Below are 14,448 nucleotides of genomic sequence, written 5' to 3'. Positions count from 1 at the left end.
CTTGAGGAGGGGTCACCGAACCCTCACCAGAGCCCCCAGGCCGACCAGGATGAGCCGCATGAAAGGCACGAACAAGATCGGAAGCATGAACATCAGAGGCAAAAACCCAGGAATTATCTTCCTGAGCATAACCCTTCCATTTAACCAGATACTGGAGTTTCCGTCTAGAAACACGAGAATCCAAAATCTTCTCCACAATATACTCCAATTCCCCCTCCACCAAAACCGGGGCAGGAGGCTCAACAGATGGAACCATAGGTGCCACGTATCTCCGCAACAACGACCTATGGAATACATTATGTATGGAAAAGGAGTCTGGGAGGGTCAAACGAAAAGACACAGGATTGAGAACCTCAGAAATCCTATACGGACCAATAAAACGAGGTTAAAATTTAGGAGAGGAAACCTTCATAGGAATATGATGAGAAGATAACCAAACCAGATCCCCAACACGAAGTCGGGGACCCACACGGCGTCTGCGATTAGCGAAAAGTTGAGCTTTCTCCTGGGACAAGATCAAATTGTCCACTACCTGAGTCCAGATCTGCTGCAACCTATCCACCACAGAATCCACACCAGGACAGTCCGAAGACTCAACCTGTCCTGAAGAGAAACGAGGATGGAACCCAGAATTGCAAAAAAATGGAGAAACCAAGGTAGCCGAGCTGGCCCGATTATTAAGGGCGAACTCAGCCAACGGCAAAAAGGACACCCAATCATCCTGGTCTGCAGAAACAAAACATCTCAGATATGTTTCCAAGGTCTGATTGGTTCGTTCGGTCTGGCCATTAGTCTGAGGATGGAAAGCCGAGGAAAAGGTTAGGTCAATGCCCATCCTACCACAAAAGGCTCGCCAGAACCTTGAAACAAACTGGGAACCTCTGTCAGAAACAATATTCTCAGGAATGCCATGCAACCGAACCACATGCTGAAAGAACAAAGGTACCAAATCAGAGGAGGAAGGCAATTTAGCCAAGGGCACCAGATGGACCATCTTAGAAAAGCGATCACAGACCACCCAAATGACTGACATCTTTTGAGAAACGGGAAGGTCAGAAATGAAATCCATCGAAATATGTGTCCAAGGCCTCTTTGGGACCGGCAAGGGCAAAAGCAACCCACTGGCACGAGAACAGCAGGGCTTAGCCCTAGCACAAATCCCACAGGACTGCACAAAAGTACGTACATCCCGTGACAGAGATGGCCACCAGAAGGATCTAGCCACTAACTCTCTGGTACCAAAGATTCCAGGATGACCAGCCAACACCGAACAATGAAGTTCAGAGATAGGTTTATTAGTCCACCTATCAGGGACGAACAGTTTCTCTGCTGGACAACGATCAGGTTTATTCGCCTGAAATTTTTGCAGCACCCACCGCAAATCAGGGGAGATGGCAGACACAATGACTCCTTCCTTGAGGATACCCGCTGGCTCAGATAAACCCGGAGAGTCGGGCACAAAACTCCTAGACAGAGCATCCGCCTTCACATTTTTAGAGCCCGGAAGGTACGAAATCACAAAGTCGAAGCGGGCAAAAAATAACGACCAACGGGCCTGTCTAGGATTCAAGCGCTTGGCAGACTCGAGATAAGTCAAGTTCTTATGATCAGTCAATACCACCACGCGATGCTTAGCTCCTTCAAGACAATGACGCCACTCCTCGAATGCCCACTTCATGGCCAGCAACTCTCGATTGCCCACATCATAATTACGCTCAGCGGGCGAAAACTTCCTGGAAAAGAAAGCACATGGTTTCATCACTGAGCAATCAGAACCTCTCTGTGACAAAACCGCCCCTGCTCCAATCTCAGAAGCATCAACCTCGACCTGGAACGGAAGAGAAACATCTGGCTGACACAACACAGGGGCAGAACAAAAACGACGCTTCAACTCCTGAAAAGCTTCCACAGCAGCAGAAGACCAATTAACCAAATCAGCACCCTTCTTGGTCAAATCGGTCAATGGTTTGGCAATGCTAGAAAAATTACAGATGAAGCGACGATAAAAATTAGCAAAGCCCAGGAACTTTTGCAGACTTTTCAGAGATGTCGGCTGAATCCAATCCTGGATGGCTTGGACCTTAACTGGATCCATCTCGATAGTAGAAGGGGTAAAGATGAACCCCAAAAATGAAACTTTCTGCACACCGAAGAGACACTTTGATCCCTTCACAAACAAAGAGTTAGCACGCAGGACCTGAAAAACCATTCTGACCTGCTTCACATGAGACTCCCAATCATCTGAGAAGATCAAAATGTCATCCAAGTAAACAATCAGGAATTTATCCAGATACTCACGGAAGATGTCATGCATAAAAGACTGAAACACAGATGGAGCATTGGCAAGTCCGAACGGCATCACTAGATACTCAAAATGACCCTCGGGCGTATTGAATGCAGTTTTCCATTCATCTCCTTGCCTGATTCTCACCAGATTATACGCACCACGAAGATCTATCTTAGTGAACCAACTAGCCCCCTTAATCCGAGCAAACAAGTCAGATAACAATGGCAAGGGATACTGAAATTTAACAGTGATCTTATTAAGAAGGCGGTAATCAATACACGGTCTCAGCGAACCATCCTTCTTGGCTACAAAGAAGAACCCTGCTCCCAATGGTGATGACGATGGGCGAATATGTCCCTTCTCCAGGGATTCCTTCACATAACTGTGCATAGCGGCGTGTTCGGGCACGGATAAATTAAATAATCGACCTTTAGGGAATTTACTACCAGGAATCAAATTGATAGCACAATCACAATCCCTATGCGGAGGTAGAGCATCGGACTTGGGCTCTTCAAATACATCCTGATAATCAGACAAGAACTCTGGGACCTCAGAAGGGGTGGATGACGAAATCGACAAAAATGGAACATCACCATGTACCCCCTGACAACCCCAGCTGGATACCGACATGGAATTCCAATCCAATACTGGATTATGGGTTTGTAGCCATGGCAACCCCAACACGACCACATCATGCAGATTATGCAACACCAGAAAGCGAATAACTTCCTGATGTGCAGGAGCCATGCACATGGTCAGCTGGGCCCAGTATTGAGGTTTATTCTTGGCCAAAGGTGTAGCATCAATTCCTCTCAATGGAATAGGACACCGCAAAGGCTCCAAGAAAAACCCACAACGTTTAGCATAATCCAAATCCATGAGATTCAGGGCAGCGCCCGAATCCACAAACGCCATGACAGAAAACGACGACAAAGAGCATATCAAGGTAATGGACAGAAGGAATTTGGACTGTACAGTACCAATGACGGCAGACCTAGCGGACCGCTTAGTGCGCTTAGGACAATCAGAAATAGCATGAGTGGAATCACCACAGTAGAAACACAGACCATTCAGACGTCTGTATTCCTGCCGTTCAACTCTAGTCATAGTCCTATCGCACTGCATAGGCTCAGGTTTAACCTCAGGCAGTACCGCCAAATGGTGCACAGATTTACGCTCGCGCAAGCGTCGACCGATCTGAATGGCCAAAGACAAAGACTCATTCAAACCAGCAGGCATAGGAAATCCCACCATGACATCCTTAAGAGCCTCAGAGAGACCCTTTCTGAACAAAGCTGCCAGCGCAGATTCATTCCACTGAGTGAGTACTGACCATTTCCTAAATTTCTGACAATATACTTCTATATCATCCTGACCCTGGCACAAAGCCAGCAAATTTTTCTCAGCCTGATCCACTGAATTAGGCTCATCGTACAGCAATCCGAGCGCCAGGAAAAACGCATCGACACTACTCAATGCAGGGTCTCCTGGCGCAAGAGAAAATGCCCAGTCTTGAGGGTCGCCGCGCAAAAAAGAAATAATAATCAAAACCTGTTGAATAGGATTACCAGAAGAATGAGGTTTCAAGGCCAGAAATAGCTTACAATTATTTTTGAAACTTAGAAACTTAGTTCTATCTCCAAAAAACAAATCAGGAATAGGAATTCTTGGTTCTAACATAGATTTCTGATCAATAGTATCTTGAATTTTTTGTACATTTATAACGAGATTATCCATTGAAGAGCACAGACCCTGAATATCCATGTCCACACCTGTGTCCAGAATCACCCAAATGTCTAGGGGAAAAAAAAAAAGTGAACACAGAGCAGGAAAAAAAAAAAATGATGTCAGAACTTTTTCTTTCCCTCTATTGAGAATCATTAGTTTTGGCTCCTTGTACTGTTATGTTTGCTAATGACAGGTGTTATGAAGGCAATCCAGAAACACAGTGTGCTTAGCGATCAGAGCGCACACAGTGATCTGACAAATACCCAAAAATACAAGAACGAGCTCTGAGACGTGGAAACTCTGTAGACTGCACACCTGATCCTATCCTAAACACAACTAAAAGCGGCTGTGGATTGCGCCTAACAACTACCTAGGCAACTCGGCACAGCCTAAGAAACTAGCTAGCCTGAAGATAGAAAAATAGGCCTGACTTGCCCCAGAGAAATTCCCCAAAGGAAAAGGCAGCCCCCCACATATAATGACTGTGAGTAAGATGAAAAGACAAAACGTAGGGATGAAATAGATTCAGCAAAGTGGGGCCCGATATTCTAGGACAGAGCGAGGACAGTAAAGCGAACTTTGCAGTCTACAAAAAACCCTAAAGCAAAACCACGCAAAGGGGGCAAAAAAAAAACCACCGTGCCGAACTAACGGCACGGCGGTACACCCTTTGCGTCTCAGAGCTTCCAGCAAAACAAAAGACAAGCTGGACAGAAAAAAAGCAACAAAAAAGCAAAAAGCACTTAGCTATACAGAGCAGCAGGTCACAGGAACAATCAGGAGAAGCTCAGATCCAACACTGAAACATTGACAAGGAGCAAGGATAGCAGCATCAGGCGGAGTTAAGTAATGAAGCAGTTAACGAGCTCACCAGAACACCTGAGGGAGGAAGCTCAGAAGCTGCAGTACCACTTGTGACCACAGGAGTGAATTCAGCCACAGAATTCACAACAAGATACGTTCTTTTGATCGCCCGTTATTGTATTTTAATGCAATGTTGCGGCGACCAAAAAAACTTAATTTTGGCGTTTTGATTTTTTTTTCGCTATGCCATTTAGCGATCAGGTTAATCTATTGTTTTTATAGATAGATTGGGCGATTCTAAACGCGGCAATACCAAATATGTGTATTTTTTATTTTTATTTTATTTTGATTGGGGCGAAAGGGGGGTGATTTGAACTTTTATATATTTTTTATTTTTTTAATATTTTTAAACAATTTTTTTTTAATTTTGGCATGCTTCAATAGCTTCCATAGGAGGCTAGAAGCATGCACTACACGATCGGCTCTGCTACATAGAGGTGAAGTACAGATCACCTCTATGTAGCATAAAGGCAGGTGTACTTTGAATGCCGACCACAGGGTGGCGATCAAAGCGAGACCTCTGGTTGTTATGGCAATGCACCGCTCATGTGACGGGGGTCAGCGGCGCGAGCACTACCGGCCGCGCGGCCTGGAGCGCTAGTTAAATGCCGCTGTCAGCACATGACGGCGGCATTTAACTAGTTAATCGGATCGCGATTCCGCTCGCTCTCAGTGCGCGCACATGTCAGCTGTACAAAACAGCTGACATGTCGCGGCTTTGAGGTGGGCTCACCGCCGGAGCCCACCTCCAAGTGGGGGATCTGCCAGCTGACATACTATTCCGTCAGCTGGCAGAAAGGGGTTAAGGCAGCATAAAACCTAATATGGCACTGGATGCCTCCATAGTTACTTAAAGAAAATCTAAGAAACAGATTAGAAAACCAGAATATATTTCTGTATATGCTTTCAATTAGAATAATATATATAGGCTGCTCATTGCCTTTTAAGAAGACAAATAAGCAGTGCATTTTAATTAAAATTAGCACTGTACATAGCATGTATGAAAGGTAATTTTTTTATTTTTTTCAATTTATTTTTACTTCTAAAATATGACATTTTACTTACCACTGATACTATACATATAATAGAAAACATATATAGTGAAAATGAAATAATATATAGTGAAAATAAATAGTGAAAATGAGTTTCATAAACCTGTGTTGTAATAACTTACATGAAAGTCAGTGGCTTCTGATATTAAAATATAGCAAGATTCAGATAACACTCATATCCATATTAAATTGTAATTTTCATCTGTTCTGAAACCAAAGGCAGACTGACAGTAATCTGGTCCCAATGGGAAACACAGATTTTAGATTGATTATCACATTATTTACAGTGTACTTTAAGTAAACTTGGCACAGCTTTGGGAATGTTAATTGCTCTCTACAAAATGGTGTTTGTTCTGATAATCAACTTTATTTGCACTATAATAAACTTTTATGTATTAATATAGCTCTGCTTGACTTTAAACCATTATCAGATGCAGCACTTAGCCCTAATTCTTCTAAACTAAGTTAAAGACATCGGTAATAGCCACTGGCTCATTCTCATTTTTCATGTGAGTGTGAAACTCATTTTAAAATTTCTATTTTTTCCAATAGTATGGTAATAAGAGAGTGGAACAAGTACATAATATGTAATATTTTTTTGTGTCCTGTGAATGGATGTGGGATACCATATACAGTATAAGTTTCAAAATGTAGAGCAGAAAAGTTACAGGAATTTAATACACAGTAAAAAGTGTAACATGTTTTAAAGGGTAGTATATTTGGCAAAGATGAGCAAATGTTTTGAAATTTGAATTTGCCAGCTTTGCTAAATTTTCTTAAAAATTTATTTAGTGCAGAAAAGATTCATCATAAATTGCAAGTACTCTGAATTCCGTGAAAAGACATGGATAAAATTGGGACACTACCTAACTTCATTTGAGGTCTTTAATCCAAAAGCAGCCTATTTAATGTCATAACAACCTTAACAGTGATTTTAACATATACAGTGGGGCAAAAAAGTATTTAGTCAGTCAGCAATAGTGCAAGTTCCACCACTTAAAAAGATGAGATGCGTCTGTAATTTACATCATAGTTAGACCTCAACTATGGGAGACAAACTGAGAAAAAAAAATCCAGAAAATCACATTGTCAGTTTTTTTAACATTTTATTTGCATATTATGGTGGAAAATAAGTATTTGGTCAGAAACAAAATTTCATCTCAATACTTTGTAATATATACTTTGTTGGCAATGACAGAGGTCAAACGTTTTCTGTAAGTCTTCACAAGGTTGCCACACACTGTTGTTGGTATGTTGGCCCATTCCTCCATGCAGATCTCCTCTAGAGCAGTGATGTTTTTGGCTTTTTGCTTGGCAACACGGACTTTCAACTCCCTCCAAAGGTTTTCTATAGGGTTGAGATCTGGAGACTGGCTAGGCCACTCCAGGACCTTGAAATGCTTCTTACGAAGCCACTCCTTCGTTGCCCTGGCGGTGTGCTTTGGATCATTGTCATGTTGAAAGACCCAGCCACGTTTCATCTTCAATGCCCTTGCTGATGGAAGGAGGTTTGCACTCAAAATCTCATGATACATGGCCCCATTCATTCTTTCATGTACCCGGATCAGTCGTCCTGGCCCCTTTGCAGAGAAACAGCCCCAAAGCATGATGTTTCCACCACCATGCTTTACAGTAGGTATGGTGTTTGATGGATGCAATTCAGTATTCTTTTTCCTCCAAACACGACAAGTTGTGTTTCTACCAAACAGTTCCAGTTTGGTTTCATCAGACCATAGGACATTCTCCCAAAACTCCTCTGGATCATACAAATGCTCTCTAGCAAACTTCAGACGGGCCCGGACATGTACTGGCTTAAGCAGTGGGACACGTCTGGCACTGCAGGATCTGAGTCCATGGTGGTGTAGTGTGTTACTTATGGTAGGCCTTGTTACATTGGTCCCAGCTCTCTGCAGTTCATTCACTAGGTCCCCCTGTGTGGTTCTGGGATTTTTGCTCACCGTTCTTGTGATCATTCTGACCCCACGGGGTGGGATTTTGCGTGGAGCCCCAGATCGAGGGAGATTATCAGTGGTCTTGTATGTCTTCCATTTTCTAATTATTGCTCCCACTGTTGATTTCTTCACTCCAAGCTGGTTGGCTATTGCAGATTCAGTCTTCCCAGCCTGGTGCAGGGCTACAATTTTGTTTCTGGTGTCCTTTGACAGCTCTTTGGTCTTCACCATAGTGGAGTTTTGAGTCAGACTGTTTGAGGGTGTGCACAGGTGTCTTTTTATACTGATAACAAGTTTAAACAGGTGCCATTACTACAGGTAATGAGTGGAGGAAAGAGGAGACTCTTAAAGAAGAAGTTACAGGCCTGTGAGAGCCAGAAATCTTGATTGTTTGTTTCTGACCAAATACTTATTTTCCACCATAATATGCAAAAAAAATGTTAAAAAAACAGACAATGTGATTTTCTGGATTTTTTTTTCTCAGTTTGTCTCCCATAGTTGAGGTCTACCTATGATGTAAATTACAGACGCCTCTCATCTTTTTAAGTGGTGGAACTTGCACTATTGCTGACTGACTAAATACTTTTTTGTCCCACTGTATATGGCTAGGAGTAAATGGATAGCAGTCATTTTTAGTGCATGTTACAGCACAGCTGTACCTGTAATGTTTACTCACTGTTTTATGGCTTTCTCAGCTTAAATCTATTTCTAAAACGTGAAATGTAGCATCCTCTCACTATTCATATTCACTAATAAATGGCTGCTGTATTCCCTGCGTATGATTTTATACAGGCATTATAGTCTGTGCTATACTTTGCAATGGGATAGCAGAATGCATTATGGAGAAGCCCACATGGCCACTCTCAAGGTCATGTGAGCATTCTCTGGCTGATGCAATCTTCTGCGATGTATAAAATGGTAGTGGCAATTTTTGGCAATTTGCTCCAAACAAATAGAAAATTGCTTGAATTTACAGAGTTCAGCAAATTCCTTAAAATCTGGAAGTGGGGGTCTGCAGCTCATGACAGACAGAGAAAGAGCAAGAGAATTGAAAGGGAGGTGAAGAAGCTCCCAGGAAGAGGGGGTTCCAGGGACACGGGAAGTACAGAGGCCACCCGTGGGGCCCATATCTAGAAGTGGAGGGACCGGGCCGCAATAGGGGTTCCGGCCCCTGAATTAGTGGGAAAACTGAAGGCTGTTTTGATTGCAGGTGCAGCAGCCACACTTGCACCTACTCGCCAAAAAGGTGAAAGCATAGGGTCCAGGGGACAGAGAGTACGTCGCCTGATAAGACCCACGTTCACTGGCTTGGGACACTGGGTGGCAAACACAGGGCAGGAGAGGCAGTAGCCAGCACAGAAAGATGGACAGGAGAGGCACATATGTAAGAGGAGTTCTGGACAGGTGCCTGACTTGCTAGAGAGATTCCTGGACTTCATACCTGGAGGACACAGCACTTCGGCTGGGGAATCTGAACTGTATGTTCATCCACCCAGCTCTGCTGCTGTCTTTCTATGAAGTGCACATAGTACATCACCCAGCTTTGCACATAGACTTCCCTCTGCTCCTAGCTTTCACATGGTATGTTTATCCACCCAGCTCTGCTGCTGTCTGTCTATGAAGTGCACATAGTACATCACCCAGCTTTGCACATAGACTTCCCTCTGCTCCTAGCTTTCACATGGTATGTTCATCCACCCAGCTCTGCTGCTGTCTGTCTATGAAGTGCACATAGTATATCACCCAGCTTTGCACATAGACTTCCCTCTGCTCCTAGCTTTCACATGGCTTGATTGTATGCATCTGGTCCACTCTTAATTCTCTGACCAAGATGAGCAGAGACCACTCCTCTCTGCTTCACACATGAAAGCACTTAGTTTTCCATATATTGCATAGGAAAAGTCTGCAATGACTTTAGTCTGCTGTGTGATTCCTAGAAGTGTATCCTAAAAGTGTGGATTACATTAGAATAAAAACCTGAATTGAACCTGAAGGGAACTGAAGGTAACTGGACAGTCACTGTAAACAATGTTTCTGTTTGTTTTCACTTTCACCTGTTATGATATGGTGGTTTAGGAGCAACATGGAACGAGCTCTAAAGGAAGTGGTATCTGTACTGACCGCAGTCCCTAAGCTCAACACAACACTAGAAGTAGCCGTGGGCTGCTCCTAACTCTCCCTAGGCACCTCGTCACAGCCTAAGAGCTAACTACCCCTAAAGATAGAAACAGGAAAGCTATCTTGCCTCAGAGAAAATCCCCAAAGGATAGATTAGCCCCCCACAAATAATGACCGTGAGAGGAGAGGGAAAAAGACATACACAGAATGAAACCAGGATGAGCACAGGAGGCCAGTCTAGCTAGATAGATAGGACAGGATGGAATACTGTGCGGTCAGTATAAAACACTACAAAAATCCACGCAGAGATTACAAAAATCTCCACACCTGACTAAAGGTGTGGAGGGTAAATCTGCTTCCCAGAGCTTCCAGCAACAGAATTAAATCATACTGACAAGCTGGACAAACATAGCCAGCACAGAACGGATAAGTCCACAACCTGTGGACAGAAAAGAGCAAGCAAGGACTTAGCTTTGCTGAACTGGTCAGGATAACAGGGAAATCCAAAGAGATGTGAATCCAACCAGGAACCATTTACAAGTGGCACTGGCTGAAGAAAGAGCCAGGCATAAATCGCCGAGCAGAAAAGACAATCAGTGGAAGCAGCTGCAGACAGCTAAATCCAAGGAGCAGCCATACCACTTGAAACCACAAGAGGGAGCCCAAGAACGGAATTCACAACATTCACCCCTATAATCCTTCACTTTCTGCTACCTCCCCCAATCCCCACAGCAAGTAAGGAACTGTTCATCTCCTATTCAATCCTCCCCATCCATCTAACCTCCTCCTCAGAACTGTTCCTTAACATATAATCCTCTGTCTCAAAGCACAGGCAGCCCCCTCATGCCCTCTCCTGCTCCCACCTGCCAACACTTTGTCTGCTCCTTCTCACTGCTGGTGATATCTCTCCAAATCCTGGTCCTCCTCACCATATTTCCACAGTCATTTCTACCTCCCATCCACGCTCTATCATAAACTTCCGTAACCTCTCTAACCTTATACCCATTCGCCCAGTCCCCGCTTCCCCAGTCCCACTAACAGGAGCTCTGTGGAACGCTCGCTCTGTCTGCAACAAGCTTTCCTACATCCATGATCTTTTTGTTACTACCAAACTTTCCTTCCTCACCATCACCGAAACCTGGCTCACCCCTTCTGACACAGCCTCCCCTGCTGCACTCTCTTACGGTGGCTTCCAGCTTTCTCCCACACCCCGCCCCAGCAGCAAGCATGGCGGAGGAGTTGGTTTTCTCCTGTCAGATAACTGCTCCTTCACCCCAATCCCACTGCCACCCTCTGTTACCCTCCCTTCCTTTGAGGTGCACTATGTGCGCATCTACTCCCCCTCCAACTGGCTGTCATGTACCGCCTCCCAGGGCCAGCCACCACCTTCTTTGACCACTTCACCACCTGGCTACTTCATTTCCTTTCTGCGGACATCCCCACTATCATCATGTGTGACTTCAACATCCCCTTTGACACTTCCCTCTCAGCTGCCACTAAACTTCTATCTCTCACTTGCTACTTCGGCCTCACTCAATGGTCTTCTGCAGCCACTCACAAAGATGGTCATACACTGGACCTCATCTTCACCCGCCTCTGCTCCCTATCTAACCTCTCTAACTCACCTCTTCCACTCTCTGACCACAACCTTCTCACATTCTCATCTCTCTCCACTCCATGTCTACAATCCCCACCCCACAAACTTTCACACCCTCGCAGAAATCTTAAACATCTTGACCTACATTCATTCTCTGAATCCCTCCTCCCTCTCACAGACATAAGTTCTATACACAATGCAGATGACGCTGCCTGTTATGATACGGTGGTCTAGGAGCAACATGGAACGAGCTCTGAAGGAAGTGGTAACTGTACTGACCGCAGTCCCTAAGCTCAACACAACACTAGAAGTAGCCGTGGAATGCTCCAACTCTCCCTAGGCATCTCGTCACAGCCTAAGAGCTAACTACCCCTAAAGAAAGAAGCAGGAAAGCTATCTTGCCTCAGAGAAAATCCCCAAAGGATAGATTAGCCCCCACAAATAATGACTGTGAGTGGAGAGGGAAAAAGACATACACAGAATGAAACCAGGATGAGCACAGGAGGCCAGTCTAGCTAAATAGATAGGACAGGATGGAATACTGTGCGGTCAGTATAAAACACTACAAAAATCCATGCAGAGTTTACAAAAAAAATCTCCACACCTGACTAAAGGTGTGGAGGGCAAATCTGCCTCCCAGAGCTTCCAGCAAGACAGAATTAATTCACACTGATAAGCTGGACAAACATAGAAAGCACAGAATGGATAAGTCCACAATCTATGGACAGAAAAGAGCAAGCAAAAACTTAGCTTTGCTGAACTGGTCAGGATAACAGGGAACTCCAAAGAGATGTGAATCCAACCAGGAACCATTTACAAGTGGCACTGGCTGAAGGAAAAGCCAGGCCTAAATAGCCGAGCAGAAGAGATGATAAGTGGAGGCAGCTGAAGACAGCTAACTCCAAGGAGCAGCCATACCACTTGAAACCACAAGAGGGAGCCCAAGAGGAGAACTCACAAAAGTGCCACTTACCACCACCGGAGGGAGCCCAAGAGCGGAATTCACAAAAGTACCCCTTCCTTGAGGAGTGGTAACCGAACCCTCACCAGAGCCCCCAGGCCGATCAGGACGAGCCAAATGAAAAGCACAAACCAAATCGGTGGCATGGACATCGAAGGCAACAACCCAAGAATTATCCTCCTGGCCTTAACCCTTCCACTTGACAAGATACTGAAGCCTCCGCCTCGAAAAACAAGAATCCAAAATCTTCTCAACCTCATATTCCAACTCTCCCTCAACCAACACCGGGGCAGGAGGGTCAACCGAGGGAACAACGGGCACCACATATCTCCGCAACAAAGATCTATGGAAAACATTATGAATGGCAAAAGAGGCTGGAAGAGCCAAACAAAAAGACACCGGATTAATAATTTCAGAAATTTTATAAGGACCAATAAACCGAGGCTTAAACTTAGGAGAAGAAACCTTCATAGGAACATGATGAGAAGACAACCAAACCAAATCCCCCACACGAAGCCGGGGACCAAAACACCGACGGTGGTTAGCAAAGCGTTGAGCCCTTTCCTGAGACAACGTCAAATTGTCCACCACATGAGTCCAAATCTGCTGCAGCCTGTCCACCACAGAATCAACACCAGGACAATCAGAAGGCTCAACCTGCCCAGAAGAAAAACGAGGATGAAAACCAAAATTACAAAAGAAAGGTGAAACCAAAGTAGCCGAACTAGCCCGATTATTAAGGGCAAACTCGGCCAACGGCAAGAAAGACACCCAATCATCCTGATCAGCAGACACAAAGCATCTCAAATAGGTCTCCAAGGTCTGATTAGTTTGCTCAGTTTGGCCATTAGTCTGAGGATGAAACGCCGAAGAAAAAGACAAATCAATGCCCATCCTAGCACAAAAGGCCCGCCAAAATCTAGAGACAAACTGAGAACCTCTGTCAGACACAATATTCTCCGGAATGCCATGTAAACGAACCACATGCTGAAAAAATAATGGAGCCAGATCTGAGGAGGAAGGCAACTTGGGCAAAGGTACCAGATGGACCATTTTAGAGAACCGGTCACAAACAACCCAGATAAGAGACATCTTCTGGGAAACAGGAAGATCCAAAATAAAATCCATGGAAATATGCGTCCAGGGCCTCTCAGGGACCGGCAAAGGCAAAAGCAATCCACTAACGCGGGAACAGCAAGGCTTGGCCCAGGCGCAAGTCCCACAGGACTGCACAAAAGCACGCACATCGCGCGACAAGGAAGGCCACTAAAAGGACCTAGCAACCAAATCTCTGGTACCAAAAATCCCAGGATGACCAGCCAACACTGAACAATGAACCTCAGAAATTACCTTACTCTTCCATCTATCAGGAACAAACAGCTTCCCCACTGGACAGCGGTCAGGCCTATCAGCCTGAAATTCCTGAAGCACCCGCCGTAAATCAGGGGAGATAGCAGAAAGAATCACCCCCTCCTTAAGAATGCCAACCGGCTCAAGGACTCCAGGAGAATCAGGCGAAAAACTCCTAGAGAGGGCATCAGCCTTAACATTCTTAGATCCCGGAAGATACGGGACCACAAAATCAAAACGGGAGAAAAACAGGGACCATCGAGCCTGTCTAGGATTCAGCCGCTTGGCCGACTCGTGGTAAATCAGATTCTTTAGATCGGTCAGGACCACAACACGGTGTTTAGCTCCCTCAAGCCAATGTCGCCACTCCTCAAACGCCCACTTCATAGCCAACAACTCCCAATTGCCGACATCATAATTGCGTCCCGCAGGCGAAAACTTTCTGGAAAAAAAAGCACACGGTTTCATCAAAGAACCATCAGACTCTCTCTGAGACAAAACGGCCCCTGCCCCAATCTCAGAAGCGTCGACCTCAACCT

Source organism: Ranitomeya imitator, chromosome 4 (assembly GCF_032444005.1).
Source record: "Ranitomeya imitator isolate aRanImi1 chromosome 4, aRanImi1.pri, whole genome shotgun sequence".
Taxonomy (NCBI): Eukaryota; Metazoa; Chordata; class Amphibia; order Anura; family Dendrobatidae; genus Ranitomeya; species Ranitomeya imitator.
The sequence above is the reverse complement of the archived record's forward strand: the minus strand, read 5'-3'. Positions refer to the sequence as shown.